The 26,392-nt window shown below is 35.2% G+C and overlaps 1 pseudogene across 1 annotated transcript; it reads right to left on the bottom strand.

Moving 5' to 3' along the window:
• Nucleotides 1-24,123: 24,123 nt before the first annotated feature.
• Nucleotides 24,124-24,559, bottom strand: LOC309962675 (large ribosomal subunit protein uL24-like; annotated as a pseudogene). Its single transcript has one exon. The product of its transcript is annotated as a large ribosomal subunit protein uL24-like (transcript).
• Between the last annotated feature and the right edge of the window lie 1,833 nt (nucleotides 24,560-26,392).

The following is a 26,392-nucleotide window of genomic DNA, read 5'->3' as shown; positions in this document are numbered from 1 at the left end:
TGCATTTCTTAAAAATTCAAAAATATTTACTGTATATAAAATAGATAACCAACAGACACCTACTGTGTAGTACAGGGAACTAAACTCAATATCTTGTAATAACCTGTGTGTGTGTGTGTGAATCACTTTGCTGTACACCTGAAACTAACACAACATTGTAAATCAACTATATTTCAAAAAAATTTTTTAAAAACCTAGGTATAATAGAAGTATTATACTTAATGTTGATGATTCTAAAGACATGCCTATATTAATTAGATCAACAAACTAACTTAATATTGAATATTCCCCAGTTCACATGAACCAGAAACCTATTGTGGCTAGTTTCTTTCATTTTTAGAAATATTTAGTTTGTAAGTAGAAAAAAAGAATTCAAAAAAAATTTAACAGAATAAGACATGAGAGTATATGACTAATTCCCACTTGAATTCCAAAGCTTAAAAAGAAGACAGAGGTAGCTGCAGCTAACCCTACTGCCCCTCTTTCCTTCCTATTTTCTACAATCACTTTTTCTTATCTATGAATCCAACACCTCCCTAACACAATGCAAGCTGTACAAACTGGATTTAGGAAGGAAGGAAAGGAAAGGAAAAGGAAACATGAAAGGAATTCTGGTCTGCCTGAGCATTAGACTGTTATGTGTTAAACAGCTTCAGCTAACATCACTCAGTCCCCAAACCTGATACCTAGCCTTGTAGCCACTCCAATGCCAGAATTTCTTTTTAACATTTTTTTAAAATAACTTTATTTATTTTTGGCTGCATTGGGTCTGTTGCTGTGCGTGGGCTTTCTCTAGTTGCAGCGAGGGGTCTACTCTTCACTGCGGTGTGCAAGCTTCTCATTGCAGTGGCTTCTCATTGCAGAGCATGGGCTCTAGGCGCGCGGGCTTCAGTAGCTGTGGCACGTGGCTCAGTAGTTGTGGCTTGCGGGCTCTAGAGTGCAGGCTCAGTAGTTATGGCGCACAGGCTCGGTTGCTCTGCGGCATGTGGGATCTTCCCGGACCAGGGATTGAACCCGTGTCCCCTGCATTGGCAGGAGCATTCTTAACTACTGTGCACCAGGGAAGTCCTTTTTTTTTTATTATATTTTATTTGGCTGTGTCGGGCCTTAGTTGCGGCACACGGGCTTCTCTCTAGTTGTGGCACTCAGGCTCTAGAGCACACAGGCTCAGTAGTTGCGGCTCATGGGCTTAGTTGCCACAGAGTATGTGGGATCTTAGTTCCCCGACCAGGGATCAAACCCGCGTCCCCTACATTGGAAGTCGGATTCTTAACCACTGTGCCACCAGGGAAGTCCCAATGCCAGAATTTCAAGTCCAGAGTCTTGACAGAAGTTCAATTGAACTTCCAGTTATTACCAGCTGGAAGACTCTAGAGAAGCCAATTTACTCTAGAGATTCAAGTGTGTGTTGGCTGGATGAGGAAACAGAGGTAAATGAGTACCATAGACTGCTTCCAGAACAAAAGTTGATTTCTTCCTATGCTTGAAATTCACATGGCTCAAAAATGTATAGATTAAGTTTAAATCTTCAGCTCCAAGGTAGGGCTGGAATTGAACTGGGCTGGAATTGACCTTGCCTTTGAGATTGGATAGTATGCCATATATCATGAGGAAATTCACCTTAAGGTATTCACCTGTCTTTGGATATACCAACAGCCACAAATAAGCAAGGCATGCCAAATCTCTCTTCCTTCATCTTCAGGAAGGTGACAAAATCCCTTTGGAGTATGAGGGATGTTGAATTCCTCTTAGATGAAGGATTTTAAAGTATTTCTGCTGCTTTCAGCTACTGTAAAAACCTACTCCTATGTTCAGATAACATGGACATTCCTGAAGTGGCACAAGTAAAGAATTTCTTATATACCTAAGCTGTAAGGCATAATATAAGGGGAAGAAATTTAGTAACTTGGTAAGTCAAAGGCAGGCAGATAATAATCAGCCTATCTTCCATGAATATCCTTCATACCCTAAATGCTCAAGGTGGGAAGAAAATTCCCTATATCCTAGCTTTTGGTGCTGTTATAAGGATGTGGGAATGGCTAAGGAATAAAACATTAAGGCAGAATATTTTAGGTCAGGAAAGTGAGTTAGAAGAGTTAAGAGAAACTAGCTGTGATGGAAATAATGTATCCAGCACTTTGATTACAAGGCTATACCAACCCAGCTAGTAATAAAATCTCAACAACCAATTGGTTTTTCTGTAACATCCCAAGGGTAACATTTGACTTTTTCTCCTGCTAGCAACTTGTTCAAAATCCAGTAAGTATGTGGGAAATAGAACAGGCTTAATTCAGGGAAGGTTTTTGTGTCTTTTTTTGCCCATCCTCCAATTTATACTCATGACCACAGGGACTTAGTTTTCTATCTTATTTCTAATAGTTTTCTAACTATTTTATTTCTAAATTTTATAACTTTTATAAATGCTACAACTATTTTATTGCTTGGTATTCTAACTATTTTATTTCTGATAGTTTTCAACTATTCTTTCTATAACAAAGAATAGTTGAGACTTTGAGATACCCTACCTAACCCAATGCCAATGACTTAAGACATTCAAGTTGGAGTAAACCAAAACTGCTCAAAGTATAGTTCTAAAACTAGTGTTAACCTTAAACTGTTTGTTACTGATCTTCAATGAGACTAGTACAGACATTGACAACAACTGTTTAATTTTTGTAGAAACTTGACAGAATAATTTTACTACAATTGAAGGTAATAATAAAAATAAGTGAGCTTATATTTTGTTTTTATTTATAGTTCATGTTTTTAGTAATTCAATGTTATTGTATTTTACAAAAGTCTCATAGATTGGAAATTTGCCAAATACAGTTTGAGAGGCATTGAAGTAGAGAATAGGCTATATACCCAACATTCTTTCTCGAAAACAGTGCCCTTCATCCATTTTGACAAATGCTTAAAATCTTAAATAAAGCTTTGATGCTATAGTCCTAAAATATTCTATAATGCAAGACTGCATAAGAATCAGTCATTTTCATTACATTGTCCATCTTCATCTGTGATATTCATTTATTTGACAAGTAATTATTAGCTACAAGATTTGTGCTATATGTTGATTGTATAGTGATAAATGAAATGTATACAGTCTCTGCCCTCATTGAGCTTACAGTATTATAAGGAAGACAGAAAAATAGCAAGTAAACAAATAATTGTCAAATGGGAAGGATTATTTCTAAATATTGACAGGATGTTGAGATAAAGAATAAGAGTGATAGTACTGGATAGGAAAAACGGGCTTATATAAGAGAATGATTCAGGAAGGACTGACTAAGGAAGTGGCATTTAAACTGAAACCTACAAGATGAAAAAGAGATAGCTATGAGAGGAGCTAGTTAAGAAGGAAAAGTATGTACAAAACCTACCATATGTTGAAGAAATTGAAAGGAGGCTCTTGTGGCAGTGAAAGAGTGGTATGAATAAGGAGACAGAGGGATACAGGCCCCAGACTGCAAGACCTTATAGGCCAAAGTAAGGTTCTTGTATTTTATTCAAAGTGAAGTGTCCAGCCATTGGAGGATTTTAAGTAAGGGAGTTACATGGTCTGGTTTATGTTGAAAAGATCACTCTTGCTCTTGTATGGAGAACGGGTTGCAAGAGATTACCAAAGAAAGCAGAGAGCTAGTTAGAAGGATGTTGCAGTAAGTCAGGCAAGACATTATGGTACCACAAACTATTATGGAAAGAAGCAGGCAGATTCAAGATATATTTTGGAAGCAGAATCAACAGGATTTGCCGACGAATTGGATGACTCCTACTTTTTTTCTTGAGCAAAGGAGCAGAGGTAGTTACATTTGTTGAGTTGGGCAAGATTTAGGGGGAGAGATATATGATAGGGAAGGGAGCAAAGAGATGAATAGTGAAAGATTTCAATTTTGAAAATGTTAAATTTGAGACACCTGTGAGACATCCAAATGGAGATGTAGAGCAAGCAATTGGATGGAGGTGACTGAAGTTTGGAAGAACATGCAGTCTCACAGATACAAGTTTGGGAACTGTCAGCACACAAATGATATTTAAGGCCATGGAAATGAATTAGAGTATCTAAATAAAGAGTGGACAGAGAAAAGAAATTTAGTAAGTAGAGGATTAAAAGCCAGGAAAGGGGATGAAAAAGTAAAGAAAAAGCCAAAGAGATGAGATAAAAACCAAGAGAGAGGCAGATGTCATACATGAAAGTGTTTTGTAAAAGGGAAATAGGAACAGTATTGACATCTATAGAGACATAAGTAAATTGAAGAGTAAAAATATAAGGGTCCACTGCATGTGGCATCATGGAGAGAACTGCTCTCCTTGACAATAGTTTCAGCAGAAGCCATATTGAGGCAGGCAGGAAGAAGAAAGGGCAAGCAGAAGCCGGTGAGTTTGTACAACTTGACACTGGAGGGTGATGATAGTCTCGGCTGAGAACTCTAAATTCCCTGAAATATAAAGCAAGGTTTTCAGCTTAAAGTGGAAGGGACATGATAAAAAGTTACAAAATAGTCCTGATTGAGGTTGGAGACAGAAGCATCATAGTAGAATTGCCAGACTTGAGCACCCATTTGAGGTTGGAGATCATGTTTATCATGACTCCAGTCTGCCCAGCTGTGTGTGGTTATTTCCCAGAACACATAGTTATTGGCACCACAGAGAAGGCAGATGAATGAGTTCTTCAATGGTTGGATTTGAGGAAGAAAGGAACAAGGAAGTTATGGGAGTTGTATGGGAGTCATTGGGACAATGAATAATGGAATTTGAGTCTTATAAGAAGAAAGTATAGCATAGAAGAGGCTGTTGTGGATAGAAAGAAGTGATACGTGTAATGGATTAGAAGGCTGACACCATTCAGAGGAATCCTTGCTTCCGGGCAGATATTTAAGCAAGTGAGCGAGAAGGATAGGAGAGATAATCTAAGAATAGAATTCAATGTATGGAGGGGAGTCATATCTGGTGACGACAGTGGCCAGGGATTTACCACAGCAGTGATAGAAAAAAATGGTCCCTGGCAATGAAGAGATGAAAAAATTGGATATCAAAACCTCCAGGGAGCTGGATGGGTCATTTGCAAGGATATTGAAACCACCCAGAATGGTGACAAAGATTAGGCTGGAAAGTAAAAATTAAGAATTCAGGAATGTTACATGAAGGCTGTTCGATGACAGCATTCTTCAACATTATCTCTAACAAGATCAATGGTTTTTAATGTGTTTTCATACACATTCTTACTTAATTTTCATTACAACTTTATGAAGCAGGTAGCCTTGATAATATTATTACCATTTCATAATAAGAGCAAAAAACTGAGTCGCAGAAAAACTACAAATATATTAGAAGCAGTTAAAAGGAGGCACATGGTAAAGAGAGACAATTTATTGTCTTCTATTTTATATTAAATTCAAATTTATGAAATAAATTGAGGATAATTTATTAAATATTTAAAAGCATTCTTTTTAAGGCCTCCTTTTCAATGGCACCTTTCCAAAGTACAAGTATATTTTAAATTTCTCTATATACAAAAAATTCAATTTTCATATTTTTATCAGAAGCATAGACTCTGCAAAGTAAGATAAAGCACCAGGCAAAGGAGTAATCTGATCATTTCCCTTTTATAATATGGTTAGAGCATTTAAAACAATCCATGCTGAGATAAAATTATCATAAAATTTAAGAATAATTATTATTAAAACTCTATTTCTGAAGAATTATAAATAAGAAAAGGGAAAGGATAGATGTGAGTTTATTGTTATTATTGTGCGTAAATGTGAATTTTTGCAATTTGGCCGTAGGGAATAGTACATGTGTATAATATATAATACTTCTTACAATTAAAAAAAAACAGTGGGGGGAAGAAAGATTATTTTCCTCTCTATTTTAAAAATAATTTGTTTTCTCAGGCTAAACTACTCTGGATTTTCCTACCTGTTTAAGCATGCAAATTAGGCAAAACACTTAACTGCACTTTATTGTGCTTCATTTTAACTTAAATCAGAAGAATTTTAATCAAAGCAGTACTGAGGCTTTAGGGGAAACTTAATTGTAGGAATGTTTGTAGTAATCTTAACTGGTCAAAATATATGCACTTCTTCATATTCAAAATCTGTTATTACTAGCTACTCTAGCAAATAAGTGATAATTTTATCCCATTTTTCAGGTGAAAAAATACAAATGTTAAATGGCTTGCCCAGGGGCACAAATTGAATCAGTAGCAGAAGTAGGATTATAACTCCCAACTACTGACTCAAAGTTTAGTCCAATGAGCCATGCGTTTCTCAAGTAGTAAGCATATTAATTGTCCCTCCAAGCAGGAAACAGAGCTCTAAGTGGAGCATGTTCCATCCAGAAGACCTATGCTACATAGTAGAGAGACCTACTTCTCTCACTTAAAAAAAAAAAAAAAAATTACCCACCAAACTGTCAATCTCATCTTTTTGTAAGGAGGAAATATATGTTATATATTCAAAAAGTAGTGCAAAATGTATGTCATTAAAAGGCACTAAATTTTGTACTTGTAAAACCAAAAAGATGTTTTGATTTTATCTTTCAACACTGACATTAGACCTGGGATACACAGAACAGTGAATCTTCAATATTAGATAAAAACCTACATAATTCAGGAATCCGTTTTCCCTTTGTGATTTAGGCTAATCATAGAAAAAAAGCAACTGTACAAATTTTATTTAATATTTGAATAGATGCTTTCCTGACTCATTTTTCTTACTTCAAGTCCACCCAGGTACATAATTTTTCTGACTCAATTTTAACTCTGCAGTTTCAAAACCACAAATAAGAAGACTATGTTGAAAGTAGAGATTAAGGAAAATTGCAAATTGAAAGTAAATGGTTCAACTTCCACTTCTGGCTATGATAGAATAGCTTATACTACTTTAACTCTCCTATTAAGAAGAACTATTTGAAAGTATATACAACAATTGTTTGAAGTCACTAGACAGGAACTAAGGAAGCCAGCACTGGAGGGACCAAGATCCCAGAGAGGAGAAAACTATAATAAATTGAGCTCCACATTCACCTCAAATGTTCACTTATATATTTGCAGATTCATGGCATGGGTAATACAGGCTAAGAAAGTGTCAGCCTGGGCTTATAGTAGTCTCACTGGAGTAGGGAGACAGATGTTCAAGCTTGAGTGTAACAGGGTGATTAGGATATGAAAGACTAAGATCCAGAAGTTGAAAAAATTACAGAGGAGGAAGCCCAGACTTCTGTGTGATTTCCCCTTATGGCGTGTGCTGACTCTTAAACTGTGCAGGGTAAAATGCAGAGAAACTAAGTGTAAAGGAAAAGCTTGGAGGTTAAAGAGTGAGCAGAGATTTTTGGCAGTCTTGGAGACCTTGGGAGACAAAGATGAAAGTTTAGAGACCATCAAGGTGCAAGAGCCCAAGTAAACACCTCGGGATTTCATAAGAGAACCCAAGAAGTCTACTCCTTAAAAATTAAAGGCTATGCTTTAAGAGTTAGAACAAACTGGAAATTGATGATGCTAAAAGTCTGAAATCCAGCATCCACTGGAGTAATGTAATAAGTCCATCCATTACATGAGTGGGGCATATTAAATCCTTTCTGGAAAAAGATGACTTTATGTAATGTCTGCAACTTTTTTACACACAATGTTTAGCATACAATTTAAAAATTACCAGGTATATAAAAAACAGGACCAAATGGAAATGCTAGAACCAGAAATTACAAGAACTAAAACAAATTGAAAGATGAGTTTTTAATGGATTAGGCACATTAGAAAGAAGGATAGTGAACTAAGAGAGAAGACTGTCAAAAATATTCAAATTTAAATATAGAGATTGAAAGAGGTAGAAAGTACAGGAGAATAAGAGCTATGTGGAAGAGTTTAAAAGTCTGATATACCTGTACTTGGAGTCCCAGAAGGATAGAATTGCATGAATTGAACAAAAGCAACATTTCAAATACTATTGGCAACTACTTTTAGAAAACTGATGAAAGACAGGAAGTCATAAATTCAAGAAGCTCCACAACACCACAGAAGAAATACAAGGAAGCTATACCCAGAGCATCGTAATCAAACATCTGAAAAACAATGATAAAAATAAATGTTTAAAGTAGTCAGAGAAAAAATATATGTATACATTACTTTCAAAGGAGCAAAAATAAGATTTAAGTCTGACTTTTTGATACAAACTATGGAATCCAGAAGACAATGGAATGTCATCTTTAAAGTTCTGAAAGAACATAATTCCCAACCCAAAATTCTATACTCACAAAATATTCATCAGAAAAGAATGTGAAATAAATACACTTTCAGACAAACAAAAGCAGAGAGAATTTGCTGCTAACAGATTTATAGTAAAAAAAAAAAACTCTAAAGGAATTTTTTTCAGGTTTACACATGGAACTGTGTAAGAACTGTGTAAGAACACAGGAAAGGGTAAATTAGTAAATCTATACAAATAATAGTAGTAATGCATTATAGGATTTAAAATATATGCAGGGGCTTCCCTGGTGGCGCAGTGGTTGAGAGTCCGCCTGCCGATGGAGGGGACACGGGTTTGTGCCCTGGTCCGGGAAGATCCCACATGCCGCAGAGCAGCTGGGCCCGTGAGCCATGGCTGCTGAGCCTGCGCGTCCAGAGCCTGTGCTCTGCAACGGAGAGGCCACAACAGTGAGAGGCCTGCGTACCGCAAAAAAAAAAAAAAAAAAAAAAAAAAAAAATATATATATATATATATATATATATATATATATATATGCAGGATTAAAATAGATGACAACACTAGAAGTGTTATCCGAGAAGTGTAAATGTACTAATTTAAGGTAGACTGTAACAAGCAAAGGATGAATGTTGGAATCTCTTATTTATGATAACCAACAAAATAACAAATATATAACTAATAATCTAATAGATGTGGCAAATGGAATAACAAACACTTGATTAATCTAAAAGAAGATGGTATAATAGGAAACAGAGTAAGAAGGTAGATTTAAATCCAAATACAGCAATAATTACACTTAGTTGGATTAATACTCCAATTAAATGAAAAAGATGGTCAAAGTGAACAGAAAAACAATAACCAACTGTATGCACCTTATGAGATACACCTGAAATATAAGGACTCTTAAATGTATAAAGTAATAGTTATGAAAAATATAATATGAAATAATAACCAAAAGAAAACAATGTAGTTATACTTATACCAGGCAAAGAAACTCTAGGGCAAAAAGTATTACTAGAGAAAAAAATGAGTGCTTCATAATGATAAAGGGATCAACAAGATTACAAACTTAAATTTTAATATAACTTACATAATAATAAAGTCTTAAATATGTAAATAATGATATTACAGATAAAAATGTTTCAGTAGTTTGTGTCTTTCTAGTATTAATATTTTGCTCATTTCAGCTTGGTTGTCTAATTTGTTGACATACAGTGTTCATAGTATTCCATTATAATCTTTCCTATTTCTGTAAGATTGGTACAAATGGCCCATTTTTCATTTCTAATTTTAGTAATTTGAGTCTTCTTTCTCAGTTCTTTTTCTCTTTTTTTTTTGATCAATCTAGCTAAAGGATTGCCAATTTTTTGATATTTTCAAATATCGATCTTTAGTTTTGTTGTTTTTTCTCTATTTTTTTCCCTACTTTATTTATTTCCTCTCTAATCTTTGTTTTTCCTTCCTGTTTGTTTTGGATTTAGTTTGCTCTTCTTTTTCTAGTTTCTTAAAGTGGAAGTTTTGGCTATTTGAGATATTTCTTCTTTTTTAATCTAGGCATTTATAACTGTACATTTTTCTCTGAGCACTTCTTTCACTGTATGCCACAAGTTTTAGCATGTTGTGTTTTCATTTTCATTCATTCCAAAGTATATTCTAATTTTCCTTGTGATTTTTTGATCCATTTATTATTTAGGAGTGTGTTGTTCAATTTTCACATATTTATGAGCTTCTCAAATTTCCTTGTTATTGATTTTTAATATTATTACATGTGGCCAAAGGACACATATTGTATGATTTCAATCATTTTAAATTTATTGTGGCTTCTTTTATGGCCTAACATATGGTCTATCCTAGAGAATTATTCCACGTGCACTTGAGAAGAATGTGAATTCTGCTGTTGTTGGGTGGAGTGTTCTATAGATGTATTTTAGGCCTAGTTGTCTTATACTGTCATGCACTTTTCAATATTCTTGTTGATCTTCTCTCTCCATTATTGAAAGTAGGATATCGCTGTCTCAAACTGTTTTTTTTTTTTTTTAATTTTTTATTGGAGCATAGTTGATTTACAATGCTGTGCCAGTTTCAGGCATAGAGCAAAGTGAATCAGTCACAAACATCCACTCTTTTTTTTTTTTTATAAGATTCTTTTCCCATATAGGCCATTACAGAGTATTGAGTAGAGTTCCCTGTGCTATATAGCAGGTTCTTATTAGTTATCTGTTTTATATATAGTAGTGTGTATATGTCAATCCCAATCTCCCAATTTACCCCTCCCCCCATCCTCTGGTAACCATAAGTTTGTTTTCTACATCTGCAACTCTACTTCTGTCAAACTGTTGTTTTTGAATTGTCTGTTTCTTTCTTGAATTCCACAAGTTTTTTCTTCATGTATTTTGGAGCTCTACTGTGAGGTGCATATATATTTAAAGTTGTTATGCCATTCTGAGGGATTGACTCATTTATTATTATAAAATGCCCTTCTTTGTCTCTAGTAACTGTTTTTGTCTTAAAATCTACTTTGTTGGATATTAGTATAGCCACTCTAGGTCTCTTTTGGTTACTAGGTCTCTTTGGTTACAGTAACCAAAGAGATTTTTTTCCTATTCTTTTACTTTCAACCTTTTAATTCTTTGAATCACACATGCGTCTTTTATAGACAGCATATAGTTGGATCATTTTTTAAAAATTCATTTTGCTGATATCTGTCTTGATTCAAATGCTTAATTCATTCACATGTAAGTAATTACTGGTAAGGTAGGATTTCATTTACCTTTTTGTTTTTTGTGTTCTATGTCTTATGCCTTTTTTCCCTTTCTGTATTCTTTTTTGTTAGATATTTCCTAGTGTACTACTTTAATTCCCTTGTTGTTTATTCTATTACATTATTTTAAGGGTTTTTTTTAGTGGTTTCCCTGGGAATTACAATTAGCATACTAACTTAAAACAATCTACTTCAGATTATTACCAACTTAATTTCAATAATGTATAAAAATTTTGCTCCACTATAGTTCATTTTCCCACCCCAACTTTTGTGCTATTATTGTCATACAAATTATACTTGTATATATTAAGTCCATCAATGTGGTTTTATAATTTATGTGTATATCTTTTAATTCATACAGGGAAATAAAAGCATTACAAACAAAAATACATTTTTAATCTTTGTTTTTTGACAGTTTGACAATATGATTTGTCTGTGTAAAGGGGTTAATCTCTTTATGTTTAACACACTTTGGGTTTGTTGAGCTTCCTGGACCTATAGATTAATATTTTGTATCAAATTTGGAAAAGGTTTGGTCATTGTTTCTTTAAATATTTTTAGCATCTCTTTCTCTCTTCTTCTGAGACTCCTATTATGCATATGTTGGTGTTATTGACAGTGTTCCACAGATCTCTGAGGCTCTGTCCATTTTTCTTCATTAAGAAAAAAATTTCTGTTTCTCAGACTGGACAATTTCTATTTGACCTATCTTCAAGTTTGCCCATTCTTATTCTGTCAGTTCAAATCTGACCTTGAGCCCTTCGTTTATTGTATTTTTCAATTCCAAATTTTCTAATTGGCATATATATATATATATATATATATATATATATATATATATACACACACACACATATGTAATTTCTATCTTTTTGTGAAATTCTCTATTTGATGAGCCATCTTTCTCATACTTTAATTCTTTAGCTATGATTTCCTTTCATTCTTTAAACATGTTTACGGTAGCTGATTTAAATTCTTTGCCTAGTAAGATTTACATCTGAGATTCCTTAGAGGTAGTTTCCATTAACTGCTTTTTTCCCCTGTGTATTGGCCATACTTTCCTGTCCTAGCAAGTCTTGTAATTTGTTTTGCTGTTGTTGAAAACTGGAGTTTTATATAATATAATGTGCTAACTTCATAAATTAAAATCCCCTCCTTCCAGGGTTTATTGTTGTTGGTGTTTGTTGTTGTTATCATTCCCAAGTTAATCTCTTTCAGTGTGCTGAAACAATATGTCCAAGATTTTTCTAAGAGGATCTGTGTGTGTCTGTGTTGGGGCATGCCTTCAGTGCTCTGGCATTTTATGTCTGCCTTAGCCTTCATTTCCTATGTGCACAGGGCCTCTGGTTGTGCTAGAGGTGAGAGAATAGGGCCTTCCCTGGTCTTTCTGGGGCATGCACACAGTCATGCACGTGCATGTGGCCTCCTAGATACCCAGGAATATGTTGGAGCTTTCCAAAGCCCACTATGGACATCTATTGTCCAGAGTTCCCTTTTACACTTTTTGGCAAGCCACTTATTTTTCTCAAATGGTATCTCTGTTTTAAACAGCTAAGATGTTAAACAATTGCTGCTGAATGTTTTTGACAGTGCCCTGGGGATAGAGCTCTCCTCACCAAGCAAACTCTGGGTTACTCAAAATAAAGACAAGCCTCATGAATGGGGCTTTTCCAGGAAGCTTCCAGACAGGTCGAATAATGACAATTGACTGAGGACTTTGGGGAGTTCCAAATCCATTCTGCCCTCTTCAGTGTCTACTAGGGTGCTTTTCACAGCTACTATGGTGTGAGGCTGCTTATTTTCAAGGCTACCATGGATCTGGGGAGAGGGCAATCAAAATAGGGCAAGTTAAAATGTCACAAAGCTCACTGTTTTGTCAAAATCCAATTGTTTTTCTTGAATAAATGCTCTTCAGATTGCTGTAAATCTTTGGTTTATTCCCAGATGTCTGAAGAATTTGATTTTGACAATTTTTAATAGTGTTCTCATTGCTTTTATAGGACAGGAGATTTTCAGAGTGCCATTCCAAAAGTGCTTCTGTATTCTTAAAGTGAAAATATACAGCAATAAAAATAATGAACAACTGCTTCATACAACCACAACTATGACTCTCACAGAAATAAGGTTGAGCCAAAGAAGCCAGACACAAAGAGTACATACCATATGATTTCATTTATATGAACTTCCAAAACAGTTAAAATAAGTCTATAGTGATTAAATTCAGGATAGTGGTTATCTTTGGGATAGTCAACTGGAATGAGGCATGAGGAAATATCCTAGAATGTTCGTATTGTTCTTTATTATCTTGACTTGGATGGTGGTTAAATGGGTGTATTCATTTACTAAAATTCTTTGAGCAATGCACTTTGTGAACTTTACTGTATGAATTTATACTCTCATAAAAACTTAAAAAATAAATAAAAGTAAATGGTTAACCTCAGGCCCTTCTTTAATTCTTAGATATAGATTCCCTTGCAGAGTTTTATGCAAAGAGTAAAAGGTTTCATATTCAGAGTTAAGAGATTCATATATGTGCCACTGAGATATAGGAATGATTTCTTTTTAATACTACTGTTTATACTAATAACAGAAGCCTATATGTCTGCAATACTCTATAGTTCTTAAATTGCTTTCATGTATCTTATCATCTGTACAACTCTTGAAGTTGGAGGTCAAATGTTACATTTTCCCTTGAGTAGACTCAGTTGTAGAGTCAGAATTTGTGAATAGCAGAGTAAAAATGGATACTTTTCATGTATTATTATTAGATGATTATGCTTCTTTACCATACTTACATTTTTTTTTAGAATATTGATAGTCACCAACTTATCAATATTAGATTGGTGCCCACAGTTTTAGAATTCTCTATTAAATCATTCTTAAAAGATGATATTAATCCTTGATTCTTTAGGTAATCCTAGGATTCTAGGAATAGACAGAATTTTAAACCTCCTCTTTTAAGTCTCTCTGTGAGATACAAGGGTATTTGTCATTCAGCTTAAACATACCTTATGATGAGATTTCACAATGCTAATTCATTAAAATATCACATACTTTTTACAATAAGGAAGTTGTCCCATGATTATACTCTCTGTTTCTGCAGCCTGCTCTTTTTCAGCCTTCTACTCAAACATAGAATGATTGATCACAATCTATGATTCCTTTCTAGATATTTGAGGAATATTAAGACCTATCCTCACATTAATGACCTTTTCCCTACTTCATTTAGGCTTTCCTCCTGTCATTTACTAAACATTCATATATTGGTTGAACTTCTCCCTGTCAGGAAGAAAGGGAGAAGTAATTGTCATTCTATCTATGCTATGAAGTTTTGTCATTCTATCTATGCTATGAAGTTTTATTCTAGAAAACAGTACTCTGATTAAGACCTGGTCAGTGATCAATATAAAGGTTTTTTTTATTATTTTTATTGTTTCAGTTATATCATGATTACCAGATAATATTCTGCCTGTTTATGTAAATTTCTAACATCTATTTCTCTTATTTAGGTTATTTAATCTGCATTTGTCCCCATTAAAGGTCATTAGATTTGTGAAGATGACTTAGAATTTAATCATGTTTTCTTAAGTAATAGGCATGCCAGCTAACTTTGCATCTTTGGCTAGTTTAATAAGTATATTCTCAACATAAATTCTGAAATCACAAATGAGAATAATAAATAAAGCAGGACTTACAAAGCTGCTATGCATTTGTGGATAGCTACTAGAAAACCTTAATTTGCTTTTCAGGCAAATGAACAATAGCACATAAGTGAGAAAGTGCTATTTATAAAGAGAATAAGGGGCTATAGAAATTCATTTATGCTTTGGCAATTAAGTTCCAAATGGCTGATGAAATGCCACTCTCAGATCCCAAACAGAAATCAACTTTAGCTGGATTTTCTCTGCCCCTCATTTTGAGCAAAAAACTTACCTTCTCAATCACTTAAAAATGCAAGGAGGGGAGAGATTTCTCCTCCAAATATCTCTCTACAGCCTGATACCCTTTTCTCTCTCTGGAGCATACCTTTCCCATTATATCTACCAAAATACAGTATATACAATCTGTTCAGTTCCATATCTGATATTAGCATCCTTTTGGACAAGTTTAGGAAAAAACTATAGATAGATGAAGTAAGTTACTGGTTAAGATATTGCTTCATTAGCTCAGTACAGCCTGAAAACAGTAAGCCATCTCTCTTAAGCAATCTCAGTTCTTTCATTTTCTGCTCTCTCCTTGAGTCCAAACCCTTGAAATCACTGCCTTTTCTTTCTAGTTCAGTCTACCCCCATTCTCAAGCTGAGGGCAGATAAACCTTTTTGGAAAACCATATCATTGAAGGTGCAGGGTCCTTTTCTGCCTGGATCAGTTTCAGGCTAAAGCTGAAGTTCTTGTAGGCATCTGAATGTTCAGTCTGTCCAGGGTCACTGGGATCAAACCCACAGAAATCCCGTGATCAGGCTTCCTTCCTTTATTCTGGATGTGTGGTAATATGCAGAGATTGCCTGAGCTCAGCTTTTCATTATCAGCCCTTCCTGAGTTTGTTCTTCACCTTCTTTTTTCATGTTCTTTACCATCTGAACCTAGAGTTTTCTTAAAACCTTATTTCTTCCTAGCACCCCTGTGTAATCCACACTATGTTCCCCTCTTTCTTCCTCTAAACATATACAAACAATATCAATGACCTACCTGAGTGGCCCCCGGTTTCCAGCATTCAGGGATTACCACCACTTTGCTATTACCTCTCTACTTTTCTCATCATATTATTAAATACAGTAAAGTAATAGTATATTTCACCTCAATTATACTTTAATCTCTCTCTCTGGACATAGACCCAGTTTGGGGGATGATGACAAGGGTAATTTAGAGGATATCTGATAAGATGCACCACAGCAAAAGAGACTGAGAATGTACTTTAAGCTTTGCTTATGTTAATTTTTTTGTTATAGAAAATGTTCAAAATATACCAAAGTAGAGGAATACTATATTGAACTCTCAGGTATCCATCACCCAATTTCTACAATTATCAGCTATTTTTTTAATATATTTTTGGCCACTGTATCATATTAAAATTGCTTTCTCAAAGATTATTATCCCCAATGACCAAACTGTTTTTTATTCTAAATCTGGTCCTGAAACCAAACTAAAACACAGGAAAAAAAGAGGAAAAAAAGAAAAACAAACAAACTGAATACAGAGGGATATCTCTTTTATATTATCTTTACCACATAAAGCAAGTTGCAACATAAAGTGTCTTATAAATTCTCCCTTGAAACAATGGCTGAAGGGAATTCTAGGTTATTGGAGTTTGCTTTTCTTTTATCACACTAGTGTTGTCATAGTTACCCTACAATGTATTCTTCAATGAAACCTCTGGACAAAAGATAGAATCAGTTTCAATCTAGGCAGGTTAGGGTCTGGGGATATCTATTTATGAGGAAGTATTAACAGCTGCAGCATCTCATCAATAAGAGGGAAGAAGTTTTCAAAGAGCTAAAGTAGTCTGGTTTATACCACCTCTAGGTAATGGGAGAATCTGACAAAGCTACAAAGAGTAGTTAGCCATCACTGTGTTTCCAGTGATTCACATGATGACAGTGAATCAAATGATATTTAGTGGAAACCTGTCATGAGGATAGTCTCCTTAATATCTTTATTGATGAGATAAAAGAATTCAGAGCATACTGTTAGACTCATAGTGAACTGAATTAGGTGGTTTGCTAATATCCTAGGGCCCAGAGAGAAATGACCTTGAAAGTTGGTAAAATGTTAGTCTGAAAACAGGGTGTGGAATCAGAGGTGACAAATAGAAGGTGAGGTTTAAGTACAAAGAAACTCCCATAAATTCAGTTTGAAAGATAATTCTTCCACTATGCTTTTCATTTGATGGACTTGCACTAAAACAATGTATCCATATGGATCTTTAAAAAAAAACTTTAAAATTCTGTATACAAAATGGAGGAGTCTCCAAGATTAATGGCACAATCAACAAAAGTTGAGAAAATTTTACCTTACAAAATAAGATTTAAAAAGTGTAAAGTATGTTCTGAAGAATGCTATGGTCTGAATGTGTGTGTCCACCACAAATTCATATGTTGAAATCCTAACCCCCAAAGGTGACTGTATTAGGAGGTCGACTGTATGGGAGGTCTTAAGTCATGAGGGTGGAGCCCTCATGAATGGCATTATTATCCTTATAAAAGAGGTTCCAGAGATATCCTTAGCCTCTTCCACCATGTGAGGATACAATGTAAAGTCTGTGACCCAAAAAGGGCCCTTGATCAGCCAGGCTGGCACCCTGATCTTGGACTTCCAGGCTCCAGAACTATGAGAGATAAATTTCTGTTGTTTATAAGCTACCCAGTCTGTGGCATTTTGTTATAGCAGCCTGGGCAGACTAAGAGAAGGAAAATACTGAATGGTCTATTTTGGTGGGTTGTTTTTTTTTTTTTTTTTTTGGTATGTTTAGAAAAGATTAAAAAGAAGAGGAAGATTTAAAGGAGCACACATTCTTTTTGGGCATAATTCCCTTATTCTTAGGTAAAGGAACAAAAATAAGCAAAAAATGTATTCTACTTAGTTCTCTTTCCAAAGCGTAGCTTTGACAGTGTACTTTTTAGTAGAAAGAGTCCACTGGCAATGAAGAAGATAGTTTTATTTATTTACTTATTGATTTGGTGGGTTTTTGGTCTTTTTTACTGAATCATAATTGACATACAATATTATATTAGTTTCAGGTATACAACATAGTGATTCCATATTTTTATATATCATGAAATGATCACCGTTAAGTCTAGTAACCATTTGTCACCATACAAAGTTATTATAATATCATTGACTATATTCCCTATGCTGTACATTACATCCCCATCACTTATTTATTTTATAACAAGAAGTTTGTACCTATTAATCCCTCTGACCTATTTCACCCATCCTTTGCCCCCTCTCCTCTGGCAACCATAGGTTTGTTTTCTGTATATATGAATCTGTTTCTGTTTTGTTCTTTTTATATAGTATTTGTCTTACTGTGTCTGACTTAACTTCAACTAGAATAATACCCTCTAGGTCTATCCTAGTTATAGCAAATGGCATGAATTCTTTCTTTTTTACTGTTGAGTAGTATTCCATTGTATATATACCACATCTTCTTTATCCATTCATCTATTGGTGAACACTTAGGTTGTTTCCATACCTTGGCTATGGTAAACAATGCTGCAATGAACATGGGAGTACATATCTTTTTGAATTAGTGTTTTTGTTTTCTTCAGATAAATACCAAGAGCTGGAATTGCTGGATGATATGATAGTCATATTTTTAATACAACTCAGTACTGTTTTCCATAGAGGCCACACTAACTTACATTCCCACCAACAGTGCATGAGGTTTCCCTTTTCTTCACATCCTCCCCAATAATTGTTATTTGTTGTCTTTTTGATAATAGCCATTCTGACAAGTGCAGTGTGAAGGTGAGAAGTGGTATCTCATTGTAGGTTTCGTTTGTATTTCCATGATTATTAGTAATGTTGAGTATCTTTTCATGTGCCTGTTGACCATCTGTCTGTCTTCTTCGGAAAAATGTTTATTCAGGTCCTCTGCCCATTTTTCAATTGGGTTTTGTTTTTTGTTTTTGTTTTGATATTGAGCTGTATCAGTTCTGTATATATTTTGGATATCAATCCCTTACGGGATATATTGTTTGCAATTATCTTCTCCCATTCAATAGGTTGCCTTTTTGTTTTGTTGATGGTTTCTTTTGCTGCGCAAAAGTTTTTAGTTTGATGTAGTCACATTTGTTTACTGTTGCTAGAAGATAGTTTTAACTGACCTTTCACTCTCCCCAGCAGCAAATGGTTGCTTATGACTAGGGCCCTAAAGGAATAGCTTCTCTGGGGTGGCACAGTCTTTCCCTGTCCTGTACCCTAAAATGTCATATGTTCACATAGTTCAAAATTTTCAAAATATGTAAAAAGGAACACAGTGAACAGTTTTGCTCTCACCCTGTCCACCATTTACATAGCTCTCTCACACACACATACAGAGAGTGCCATAATCAGTTATTATTTTCTTGTATGTTCTTGCAGAGTTTCTTTATACATCTTTTTTTTAAAAAGTAGCATACAACGTATCCTGTTTTATCGATTACTATTTTTTTTTGCCTTTAACAATACATCTACATATTAATGATCAATACTAGAGAGATCCTCACTTTTTTTAAAGCCACTGTGCAGTACTTTACACTGTAAATGTTCAATGACTTTTTAACCATTCTCCTATTGATGAGCATGTGAGTTGTTTCTAGTTTTTATTTCAAGCAATACAGGCCTGGATAATGTTACACATAATGTCATTTCACATATGGGCAAATATATCTGTAGGATAAATTCCTAGAAGTGCAATTGTGAGTCAATGGGTATATGCAGTTTCAATAAACCTTGCAAAATTTTCTTTCATCAGAGTTGTACCAATTTCAACTCTCCCTAATGTATGAGAGGGCCTGTTTTCCTATAAGCAATAAAATGTATTATCAAGCTCTTAGACCATTGCCAATCTGAAAAGTGATATCAGTGTAGTTTTAATATGTATTTCTTTTCTTACGAGTGGACTTGATCATCTACTTATGTTTACAGGCCATTTAGATTTTCTTTCTATGACTTGAATATATATATCTCTGCCTATCTTTCTATTATATGGTTGGTCTTTTATTGGTATCTAGTAGTTCTTCATATGTTAGGGAGATTAGAATTTATCTGTGATGAGTTTCTCAGTTTGTAACTTACCTTTTGACTTTGTTTATAGTTTTATATGTCATTAAATTTATTATTGTCTTTCATGGATTCTAGATTTTGAGTTATAAGGACCGTCTCCACTGAAATACTAAAAAGGAACTTCCTGTGACTTCTTCTAATACTTATATGCTCTATTTTGTATGAACATCTTTCATTCATTTGAAATGTATCCTGGTTGTACTAGAGTATGGTGTGTGGTATGAATCCAACGTCTTTTCTCCACAGGTAGTCTGCCATCATTTAGTGAGGTGTTTACCTCTTCACCGCTTATTTGAAATGCTATATTTTTCATATATTGAATTGCGGTATGCATTTGGAATTATTTCTGGACTTTGTATAATATTCTATTAGTCATTTTATCTAATGATGAACCAGTACCACACTATTTGTGTCCAGGTTTTTATGTTTTAATATCTGATAGTGCTAGTTTGCCCTCATTGCCCCTTTTTCCCCTCAGTCTTTCTGCCTATTTTTGATTAATTATTTTTCCATATAAACTTTATGATCACTTTGCCTTGTTTCAAAAACCCCACTGTCAATATTTTTCTTATTGGGCTCATGTTGAAATTATAAATTAACTCAGAAAGAATTGTCATCTTTTTGGTATTTACCAACTAGGTACATCTTCCCTTTGTACAAAATTTCTTGTATGTTTTCCAGTAGTGTTTTTTGTTTGTTTGTTTGTTTTGCGGTATGCGGGGCTCTCACTGCCGTGGCCTCTCCCGTTGCGGAGCACAGGCTCCGGACGCGCAGGCTCAGCGGCCATGGCTCACGGGCGCAGCCGCTTCGTGGCATGTGGGATCTTCCCGGACCGGGGCACAAACCCGCGTCCCCTGCATCGGCAGGCGGACTCTCAACCACTGTGCCACCAGGGAAGCCCTCCAGTAGTGTTTTAACATTTCTTATTAAGTTTATTAATGTGCCTTTCATCTTTTTTCTTTTTTTAAATGAGTACTTGAATCCATTATATATTCATACCATTTGTTGTCTTTTGTGTATTAATTTTGTGCCCCACTACCTTGCTAAATAGCTTTTTGGTTGAATCTCTTGAGTTTTCCAGGTATATAATCATAATACTTAGCTGAATGAATCCTAATGGATGCTGTGGAGAAGGAGAAATTGGGCTTTTCAGTTTAGTGCATGGAAGTTCCTTCTGACAAATCTCAAGAATGACAAATATGGACACATTATGGACTCTTTGATACTCTAGACCAGACCAGGTAATGCCCAGTATTCAAAAGCTGTAGGATCGTTTTAGGAAGAATTTACTGGAATAAGGATTGTTTTCAAACAAATAATTCATTATTATCTTTTTGTTTTGTTTTGTTTTTTGTTTGGGGGGGGTGGTTTGCGGTATGCTGGCCTCTCACTGTTGTGGCCTCTCCCATTGTGGAGCACAGGCTCTGGACACGCAGGCTCAGCGGCCGTGGCTCACGGGCCCAGCCGCTCCGCGGCATGTGGGATCTTCCCGGACCGGGGCACGAACCCGTGTCCCCTGCATCGGCAGGCAGACTCTCAACCACTGCACCACCAGGGAAGCCCCCATTATTATCTTAATCTCAATTATCATAATTGTCATCACATGTTACATGTAAATATAACTTGTATTGAAAAATTAACTAATATAAAGCTACCTATTTGTTACCACCATTGTTATTACCAAAAATTTCAAAGATATCTCTAGGATATCCATGTAAGGTTCAATGGAGTTTAACTCTAATACAATATGGCAAAGAAAAAAATCCAGTTGTATGCAACTAACTGTCCATCAGTCTTGCAGTAGAATTTGTGGTTAAGTAGTCTAAATGAGTTGCTTAGTTTGTGATGGGCATAGAAAATCCTCCTTGCTGAAGTTACTAAACCCTCCTCACCTAACAATGATATCCTCTGTTGATCTTCAGGGCATGGTGTCTCATCTGTTTAGTCTGGCCTTTTATTTGACTTTCATTGACTTTGTGGCCAAGCCTGTTTTCTTTGTTTGATATGTTAACCCAAATATGTAGGTGAACTCAACCATTTACTGATGGGCATGTAATTTTTAATAATAACACTTATTTTATTTGATAACAGAATGCAATTTTCACTAGTAAATGGAGAAGCAAATGTTTGACTTTTGAGTAATAGCTTGCTATCTTTTAGAGGAATTGTCCAACTGTCTTTCGCTAGGAAACACAGACTTCTGGTTGCTGAATTCCTGCTAACTTTTTTTTTTTTGTATATACAATGTTCAACCTTAGATTAGATATATACAACTTAAGGTCTTCTTAAAGTGCTTGCTAGGATATTAGCACCTTTTAGTGCTAGTTTCTGAGAGCTGCAGCTGTCACCCAAGTCTTAGTACTGAGCTAGCCATAATAACATGAAATTTGGTGTGTTGAAGAATCTTCTCATTTGAGGTACATCACAAGTTGTCCATATTAGAAAAAATATACACAGTCATACTGGGCTGTGTGCCAATGAATATAAAAGACGTGCAATAGAGGAACCAAAGATTGTGAATGTGTAGATTTGTACCTGTTGGCACTGAAATCCTGATTTGGTCTAGTAAATTCAACTTTATTGCCTTGTTTCTGCTTTGGTTGAATCTCAATATTTTACCTCTCATCTACAAAATTCTCTAAAAATAAAGCCAAGATATAAAATGCTTTTAAAATCCTAAATAAGTTTTATATAAATTTCAGTTTTCTCTGAGACATTACTTCTAAAATAAAACCAGTGAAACTTCAGAACAAATAACATGAAGAACTGACATCTTAAGTCACTATTCTGTGTGCACTGAGAGATGCTGGCACTTGGAATACTCTCATCATGCAAATCAAAACTACAATGAGATATCATCTCACACCAGTCAGAATGGCCATCATCAAAAAATCTAGAAACAATACATGCTGGAGAGGGTGTGCAGAAAAGGGAACACTCTTGCACTGCTGGTGGGAATGTAAATTGATACAGCCACTATGGAGAACAGTATGGAGGTTCCTTAAAAAACTAAAAACAGAACTACCATATGACCCACCAATCCCACTACTGGGCATATACCCTGAGAAAACCATAATTCAAAAAGAGTCATGTACCAAATGTTCTTTGCAGCTCTATTTACAATACCCAGGACAAGGAAGCAACCTAAGTGTCCATCATCGGATGAATGGATAAAGAAGATGTGGCACATATATACAATGGAATATTACTCAGCCATAGAAAGAAGCAAAATTGAGTTATTTGTAGTGAGGTGGATGGACCTAGAGTCTGTCATACAGAGTGAAGTAAGTCAGAAAGAGAAAAATAAAAACCGTATGCTAACACGTATATATGGAATCTAAGGAAAAAAAAAAGTCATGAAGAACCTAGGGGTAAGATGGGAATAAAGACACAGACTTACTAGAAAATGGACTTGAGGATATGGGGAGGGGGAAGGGTAAGCTGTGACAAAGTGAGAGAGTGGCATGGACATATATACACTACAAACGTAAAATAGATAGCTAGTGGGAAGCAGCCGCATAGCACAGGGAGATCAGCTTGGTGCTTTGTGACCACCTAGAGGGGTGGGATAGGGAGGGTGGGAGGGAGGGAAGAGATATGGTAACATATGTATATGTATATGTATAACTGATTCACTTTGTTATAAAGCAGAAACTAACTTTGTTATAAAGCAGAAACTAACACACCATTGGAAAGCAATTATACTCCAATAAAGATGTTAAAAAAAAAATAGGGGGCTTCTTTTGGTTTCAAGTGTGAATTACTTATATAAATATCCTTTTAGAATCTGTTTATGTAGAGACCGTACGGGATGTTAGAAAATGTTTTCACTTATTTCACAGGCCATTTGATTTGCTAATATACTTAAGTTTCAATATTCAATAGTCATTCATGTAACCTTTTCTTTTATTGATGTGGTTTTGAAAAGTTTCAGGTACCTATGTGCAAATGCTTCTCAAGAACATTTCCTTGTCTCTGGGGTGTGCTATGACTTTTACCCTCTCTTTGTCTTTTTTCTGGATTATTTTTAAAACATAGTGGTTTTCAAACATGGTGCATGTTTCAGAGAAAAGAATAAGACTTGGAGAAGAGCAGAGGTAGAGACAAGCCCATGTTTCTTCACATGGCCAGCAGAAGGGCAAAGGAAGGCCTTCTCTACTATTTTATGATTGACCAAAACACTTTAAGAGAACACTTTAATAAAAAGGTCCCTAATTTTATTCCTGGAAGTCTTTGATTATCTCAGTCTTTTGGCCCAAACTGATAGCAAATCAACAAGCAAGAACTTGAAACAATTTCTCATCCTTTTGCACAGTGGGAGTATGGGGCAGCTGGTAGGGTTAGGGAGTTGTTGGGTTTTTTTTTTTTTATTTTAGCAGGTATTGTATATAAATTATTTTATTCCCACATCTTCTCAATTGTTTCTTCCCTTTTTAAGCCCTTTTCCTCTCCTACTTGGCAAGATTTGGCTTTTCATCCAGAGATCTTTTTGCAACCTTTGTTCACTTTTAGCCTGTTGATAATCACCTTGCTGGGTTGAATGCCCACACGGACAGTTGTGCCATTGGCTTCTCCTGCTGCACACGTTCAGTGTAGATGATACATTTCTTCATGTAAACTTGAACTGCTTTGCCAATTTGCTGACCTTTGTAGTGTCCTCACACAACCTGAACGTCATCATCCTTTCAGATGGACATGGGTTGGACATTGTACTTCTGTCTCAGCTCTTTGGAAAGAGGGAAAGACAAAATCTTCCTGCGAAAGTGGGAAAGTGAGTTGAAATGCTTTTATGGTTCTTCCTCTGGTCACAAGTCACAAAGGGATTGAACTTCATTTTGTCTGTTGCTGCTTCGGTAATGACCACAACAGGGAAGAAAAGATGGAGTTTTCAGAGAAGTTTCTCTAACTGTAATCTCTTCATTTGTTTGAGTGTGCAGTTCTGCCTTTCTAATCTCTGGTCAGCCTTTTGCCTGACCTAATCAATGTTTTTCCTTTGAAAAGCTGGGATTTATAATTTTCACACACTTGGAATCCTAGTCAGGCATTTAGTTGCCCCTTTTAAAATTAAGGTTTGGTTTAATCTTTTTTGTTGCTGTTGCTGGTGGTAACTTTCTTTCTAAGTTTAAAGAGGCATGTTTTAGACATATTAGGAAGAGAATGGCCTCTGGAGTCAGACATGTCAGGGTCTGAACCTGTATTCCCCATGTACTGATTTTTCACTTCTTAAACTAATTATATTACATGTCACATGTAAGTTGGTTGTAATAAGAATTGGTCTTATTACCATAAGACCACAGGTCTTATGTGATTGCACATAGGATCTGCTATGAAAATTCACTGACATCACACTTGTAAAGTACTACCCAGAGCCTAACACATGAGTAACACTTTGTACACATGAGATTTCTTAAAATTTATTTGAGGTATTCTAATGCTTATTTATTTTTGTGAAAGGATTTATGTTTAAAAAATAAATATATGTATATATAATTTCATTCATTCATCAAATATTTGTTGTACACTGTCTTTATGCCAGGCACAGGTTTAAAAGGTGGGAATATGTGGTGAATATTTAACAAATATTAAATTTATACAAGATTTTGCATTCTTATGGGGAAGACAGACAATAAACAAAATAAACATGCAAAATATATGTCAAATGATGATAACTGCATTGGAAAGGGGTTTGTGCCCTGAGCAGGTAATGCTTGAGTGGAGACTTAAAGGAGGTTAGAGAGTAAGCTGTGTATCTACCTAGGGGAAGAGGGTGTAAAAGTTAATAAACAGTAAGCTCAATTAAAACACAGTTTTCTATTTTATTCAATTTATTTATTATTTATTTATTGTTTATTTATTTTTATATTTTTTAACATCTTTATTGGGGTATAATTGCTTTATAATGGTGTGTTAGTTTCTGCTTTATAACAAAGTGAATCAGTTATACATATACATATGTTCCCATATCTCTTCCCTCTACAGTTTTCTATTTTATTCAATTTATTTATTATTTATTTATTTATTTTTATATTTTTTTAACATCTTTATTGGGGTATAATTGCTTTATAATAGTGTGTTAGTTTCTGCTTTATAACAAAGTGAATCAGTTATACATATACATATGTTCCCATATCTCTTCCCTCTTCAGTTTTCTATTTTAAATGTCAAGGGGGTGCTCTCATGCCCTACCATGATAGCAGAGCCCAACAGGAAGAGGAAAACTTCCTTTTGCCTGGCAAGAGCTCAGCCAAGGAAAGACTGTCACAACTCATTCAATGAAAAGCCACTATAACTTCAAAATCTCAATTCCTCCAATGGACTCTGTTTACTATAGCCCTCCCAACTTCCTTTTCCCTCCTATAAAAGAATTCTTCTCTCCTTCTTGGGGGAACTTGCATGTGGCTCACCACAGTTGCAGACCCTGAATTGCTATTCTTTGTTGATCCTGAATAAACCCATTTTTGCTGGAGAAATAACTGGCAGTCTATTGTTTAAGGTCCATAAGGGGATGGTAGGTACATTATCCTGAGGCAAGGAGGTCAGTGTGTCTAGAGTGAAGTAGGAGATGTGGTCAGATAGCAGAGGCTATATCATGAGGAACCTTCTAGGCTACATGTAAGGACTTTTGGTATCACTCTGAGTGAAAGTGGATCCAGTAGAGAGGTTTGAA

Source organism: Leucopleurus acutus (genome assembly GCF_964270905.1).
Source record: "Leucopleurus acutus genome assembly, chromosome: 6".
Taxonomy (NCBI): Eukaryota; Metazoa; Chordata; class Mammalia; order Artiodactyla; family Delphinidae; genus Leucopleurus; species Leucopleurus acutus.
The sequence above is the reverse complement of the archived record's forward strand: the minus strand, read 5'-3'. Positions and strand labels throughout refer to the sequence as shown.